The sequence below is a fragment of the Leucoraja erinacea genome, chromosome 37 (genome assembly GCF_028641065.1).
Source record: "Leucoraja erinacea ecotype New England chromosome 37, Leri_hhj_1, whole genome shotgun sequence".
Lineage (NCBI taxonomy): Eukaryota > Metazoa > Chordata > Chondrichthyes > Rajiformes > Rajidae > Leucoraja > Leucoraja erinaceus.
The window spans coordinates 9,665,287-9,671,457 of record NC_073413.1 but is presented as its reverse complement, the minus strand read 5'-3'; positions in this window follow the sequence as shown (position 1 = coordinate 9,671,457).

Here is a 6,171-nt window from a genome sequence, read left to right as displayed (position 1 = left end):
CCTGACCTAACTATCGCCAGCCGTCTTGACTATATCTTGCCGCTGGGTCCCGATAGGCCAGGACGAGACAATAGACAATAGACAATAGGTGCAGGAGTAGGCCATTCGGCCCTTCGAACCAGCACCGCCATTCAATGTGATATTAGCTGATCATCCCCAATCAGTACCCCGTCCCTGCCCTCTCCCCATATCCTCTGACTCCGCTATTTCTAAGAGCCTTATCCAGCTCTCTCTTGAAAGCACCCAGAGAACCGGCCTCCACCGCCCTCTGTGAGGCAGAGAATTCCACAGACTCACCACTCTCTGTGAGAAAAAGTGTTTCCTCGTCTCCGTTCTAAATGGCTTAACTCTTATTCTTAAACTGTGTGTGTGTGTGTGGCCCCTGGTTCTGGACTCCCCCATCATCGGGAACATGTTTCCTGCCTCTGGTGTGTCCAAACCCTTAACATATGTTTCAATGAGATGCCCTCTCATCCTTCTAAACTCCAGAGTGTACAAGGCCAGCTGCTCCATTCTCTCAGCACATGACAGTCCCGCCATCCCGGGAATTAACCTTGTGGAGTGAGGCTGGTGATTTGCGCAACTCTCCCTCACTTTAATCCAAGTCGAGTGCAATTCATGACTTCGGGAGCTGTACCTCCCTGCTGGTCGAAGCAGGATCACCACGGGATTACGTGCAGCTGGGAAGGGGCGCACAGCAGAAGCTCAGACAACAAATAAATTGTATCATGGTATCATTGTATCATAACGCCTTCTTAAATATAGCCAATGAACTGTGGCCTCAACTACCTTCTGTGGCGGAGAATTCCACAGATTCACCACTCTCTGTGTGAAAAATGTTTTCCTCATCTCGGTCCTAAAAGACTTTGCCCTTATCCTTAAACTGTGTGACCCCTTGTTCTGGACTTCCCCAACATCGGGAACAATCTTCCCTGCATCTAGCCTGTCTAAACTGCAGTCTCTTGTGTTTAAGAAGGAACTGCAGATGCTGGAAAATCGAAGGTACTCAAAAATGCTGGAGAAACTCAGCGGGTGCAGCAGCATCTATGGGACGAGGGAAATAGTCAACGTTTCTTCAGTCTAAAGAAGGGTTTCGGCCCGAAACATTGCCTATGTCCTTTGCTCCATGCAAAGAGTTGAACAATCTCCACTAGAGGAAATAGGCAAAGTTTCGGGCCGAAACCCTTCCGGGTTTCGTCCCTAAACGTTGCCTATTTCCTTCGCTCCATAGATGCTGCTGCACCCACTGAGTTTCTCCAGCATTTTTGTGTACCTGCAGTCTCTTGTGCCCCGGTTAAGAGATGTGAACCTGCCACTGATTTTTAGTCCAGACCAGACCAGAAACCCAGCCACATTAACGCTGGACTATGTTAATAACAAGCTGTACGCTGTGAACAACATCCTCGAGTGCCAGCGAATAAAGCATTCATTTCTCTTTAATAGCATGCAATCTATGAGCGTGCCTGCATAATGCTATAACATAGTGGAGAAACTCATGCTACACTTGTAATCTTCCCAGTGGGGAATGTGTGGTCGCCTGCATTCACAAACAGATTGGCAAATCGCAGGCAATGCCTTTAGAATCTGTTTATTTGTATTAAAGCACCATGAAATGAACAGGCCCTATCCGCATCAAGCCGTTAAACAGGCAGGTGATTGACAATTCTCAGAAGGTCACATCTCGTTTCATTCTTGTGTCGGTTGAGACATGGAGAGCGGAAACAGGCCCTTCGGCCTGCCGAGTCCGCGCCGACCAGCGATCCCCGCACACTAATGCCCCCGTCCCACTTAGGAATCCTGAACGGAAGCCTCTGGAGACTTTGCGCCCCACCCAAGGTTTCCGTGCGGTTCCCAGAGGTGGCAGGTGGTTGCCGGAGGTTGCAGGTAGTGGAAGCAGGTAGGGAGACTGACAAAAACCTCCGGGAACCGCACGGAAACCTTGGGCGGGGCACAAAGTCTCCAGAGGTTTCCGTTCAGGTTTCCTAAGTGGAACAGGGACATTAACACTCTCCTGCACACACTAGGGACAATTTACATTTACGCCAAACCAACTAACCTACAGACCTGTATGTCTTTGGAGTGTGGGAGGAAATTGAAGATCTTGATGAAAGCCCATGGGGAGAACATGCAAACTCCATACAGACAGCACCCGTAGTCGGTTTCGAACCCGGGTCCCTGGCGCTGTGAGGCAGCAACTCTACCGCTGCGCCACCGTGCCATCCCAATCTAGTGTTCCTCCCTCCAGGAATTCCAACTGACACTGTACAGGATGCTCATAAGTCCACAAGTGATAGGAGCAGAATTAGGCCATTCATAGAAACATAGAAATTAGGTGCAGGAGTAGGCCATTCGGCCCTTCGAGCCTGCACCGTGATGTTACGTTACGAAATACGTGATGTTTCAGGTCGAGACCCTTCAGTCTGAAGAAGGGACTCAACCCAAAACGTCGCCTATTTCCTTCGCTCCATAGATGCTGCCTCACCCGCTGAGTTTCTCCAGCATTTTTGCTACCAGAAATATAACCATATAACCATATAAAAATCACAGCACAGAAACAGGCCATCTCGGCCCTTCTAGTCCATGCCGAACGCTTATTCTCCCCTAGTCCCATCTACCTGCACTCAGACCATAACCTTCCATTCCTTTCCTGTCCATTTTTCACACAGAGAGTGGTGAATCTGTGGAATTCTCTGCCACAGAAGGTAGTTGAGGCCACAGTTCATTGGCTATATTTAAGAGGGAGTTAGATGTGGCCCTTGTGGCTAAAGGGATCAGGGGGTATGGAGAGAAGGCAGGGATGGGATACTGAGTTGGATGATCAGCCATGATCATATTGAATGGTGGTGCAGGCTTGAAGGGCCGAATGGCCTACTCCTGCACCTATTTTCTATGTTTCTATATTTCTATACCTATCCAATTTATTTTTAATGAGTGGGTTAGCATATGATGAGCGTTTGTCGGCACTGGCCCTGTACTCGCTGGAGTTTAGAAGATTGAGGGGGGACCTCATTGAAACTTACAGAATAGTGAAAGACTTGGACAGAGTGGATGTGGAGAGGATGTTTCCACTAGTGGGAGAGTTTAGGACCAGAGGGCACAGCCTCAGAATTAAAGGGCGCTTTAATATGCAAAAAAATTAAAGATGATAAAGGAAACAGGCTGTTGAAAGCTGTTTGTAGGGTGAATATGAGAAGCTGGTGCTACTTGTGTGGGGGAGGGATGGAGAGAGAGGGAATGTCGGGGCTACCTGGAGTTAGAGGGACCAATATTCATACCACTGCATCAGCAGCTCCCCCTGGTGGAGGCATCGACACTTGCCAGGAGTGTATCAATACATGCATACAAGAAGGAACTGCAGATGCTGGTTTACACTGAAGATAGACACAAAATGCTGGAGTAACTCGGTGGGACAGGCAGCATCTCTGGAGAGAAGGGATGGGAGATGTTTCGGGTCGAGACCCTTCAGTACATGTGCTGTTCATTAGGTATATTTCGTTTGGGCAGCTTCCATACCCAGCGGTGTGAATATTTAGCAAATAGTCTACGCCTGTATTCCTTCCCCCAAAGTGCGTGACTGCGCGCTTTGCTACACTGTATTCCATCTGCCCACTCTCCCAACCTGTCCAAGTCCCACTGCAGAGTCCCTGCTTTCTAACACTAGAATGAGCTGGCAATTCTAGCGGATGTGGAGAGGATGTTTCCACTAGTGGGAGAGTCTAGGACTAGAGGTCATAGAATTAGAAGGACGTTGCTTTAGGAAGGAGATGAGGAGGAATTTCTTAAGTCACAGGGTGGAGAATCTGTGGAATTCTTTGCCACAGAAGGCCATGGAGGCCAAGTCAATGGATATTTTTAAGGTGGAGATAGATAGATTCTTGTCGGGTACGGGTGTCCGGGGTTATGGGGAGAAGGCAGGAGAATGGGGTTAGGAGGGAGAGATAGATCAGCCATGTTTGAATGGTGGAGTAGACTTGATGGGCCGAATGGCCTAATGCTGCTCCTATGAATGATGACCTTATGAACTGCAGGAGCCTGAAGGAGGGTCCCGACCTGAAACATCACCTATTCCTTTTCTCCAGAGATGCTGCCTGAGTTCTCCACTAATGCTACTCCACCTATGTTCATATCACCCGCAAACTTGGCCACAAAAGTCATCAATTACGCCATCCAGATCATTAAATATTCCCCACAGAAGCTGCCTGAACTGATGAGTTACTCCAGCACTGCAGTCATTTTTCTCTAAACTATAACCTGCAGTTCCTTGTGTACAAAAGGTTGGTTTATAGCGAAGATAGACACAAAATGCTGGAGTAACTCAGCGGGACAGGCAGTATCTCTGGAGAGAAGGAATGGGTGACGTTTCGGGTCGGGACTTGGAACCCGTCTTCAGACTCAGGTCTGCTGTTCATAAGTTCATAAGTGATAGGACCGAATTAGACCATTCGGCCCATCAAGTCTATTCTGCCATTCAATCATGGCTGATCTATCTCTCCCTCCTAACCCCATTCTCTTGCCTTCTCCCCATAACCCCGACACCCGTCCTAATCAAGAATCTATCTATCTCTGCCTTAAAACTATCCACTGACTTGGCCTCCACAGCCTTCTGTGGCAAAGAATTCCACAGATTCACCACCCTCTGACTAAAGAAATCCCTCCTCATCTCCTTCTTAAAGGAACGTCCTTTAATTAGGTATGTTGCAAAGCATACCTGAAGCGTCGCTGAAAATCTGTCCCAGCCCATGTGCGCGATTTTGGCGCCGTTTAGAGGAGGGCGGGTTTAAAACGCGATTTCCCCTAGGCTGTTCAAATCGAGGATGTTCAGCCTAGTTAATTATTAACGAAAAATCGCTGGAAGATTCCCTCGCTTGAGCTATTATTAGTTTTAAGAGTTTTATCTAATTGTTATAGTAGTTTAAAAATTAACCTCTAAACCCCCGACTGCCGGAAACCGGCAGGGTCTCATACAGGGGACAACAGAAGGTAGGCTGTTTATTTTTACATTAAAAAGGGCTTCTTAAGATCCCTTTATACAAAGTTTAATGTTGCGAGTAGCTAATTTGAGCCCCATTATATCCCGCAGTATTTTTCTGGGCATTTGAGGGCACAAATCTACCGCAATGTGAACGTTCTAAACCAGCGCGTTCACAGGATCCCACTGGAAAGCTGATGGACTTTAATTTACAGCAATTGAACACTAAATTCCTTCCATTTGGCCTATAAATTAATGTTAATGAGATTTAAAAATCATGTTTTATTGTGAATTATTTGTGAATATTATTTGGACACTTAGGCTATTTAAAAATGTTAATCATTTATTAAGAAATTGATAGATGTTTAGATCTAGTAATTGAAGTCTGAAATTAGGTACAATTGGGTAACTAACTAATTATATGCTTTAATTTCAGGTCATCCAAGTAAGATTATTTTATATTTGTTTCAGAATGATTCAATCTACGATAACTGAAAATTTCATTCAGTTCTCTTAATTTTTAAGAATGTTATGGGCTTTTGACTGTCCTCGATCACAGCTTTTTTTGTTATGTCCATAAAAAATCAATAGGGAACAAGATGCTAATTTCCGAGTATGAAAATGGCTATAACTTTTTTAATACTTGAGATATGAAAGTGAATTAGGTGTCAAATTAAACTTCCTTTTTATGCTTTATCTGATGGGATAAATTGCAGACTTGATTTTTTAAATCTCAAAATTTTGTAACATTGCTACTTTAATTCTGAGGCTGTGACCTCTAGTCCTAGACTTTCCCACTTGCAGAAACATCCTCAGATTCAGATTCAGATTCAATTTTAATTGTCATTGTCAGTGTACAGTACAGAGACAACGAAATCCTCTCCACATCCACTCTGTCCTTGTTTTGTTTTTAACTGTTAGCTCGTTCTAAGAGCAGCAAGCATGTGTAGGACTTATCTCATTTGTTAGAACAGCTAGGTTAAGGCTGTCAAATGCACTAATTAGCATTAGGAATAACTGCCTCATACAGAACACAACAGCCATCTCTCCCCATTATTAATTGTAGTTCCCTCTCAACTATGGAACTGACATGTGGGCACCAGGGGAGAGAGGGATTTGTACAACAGAGGGAGATCGTTTGGTATTGAACAGAAGTGGTGCAGCGGTGGAGTTTAGCTTTGGTGTTTGTTTAATTCAGAGGC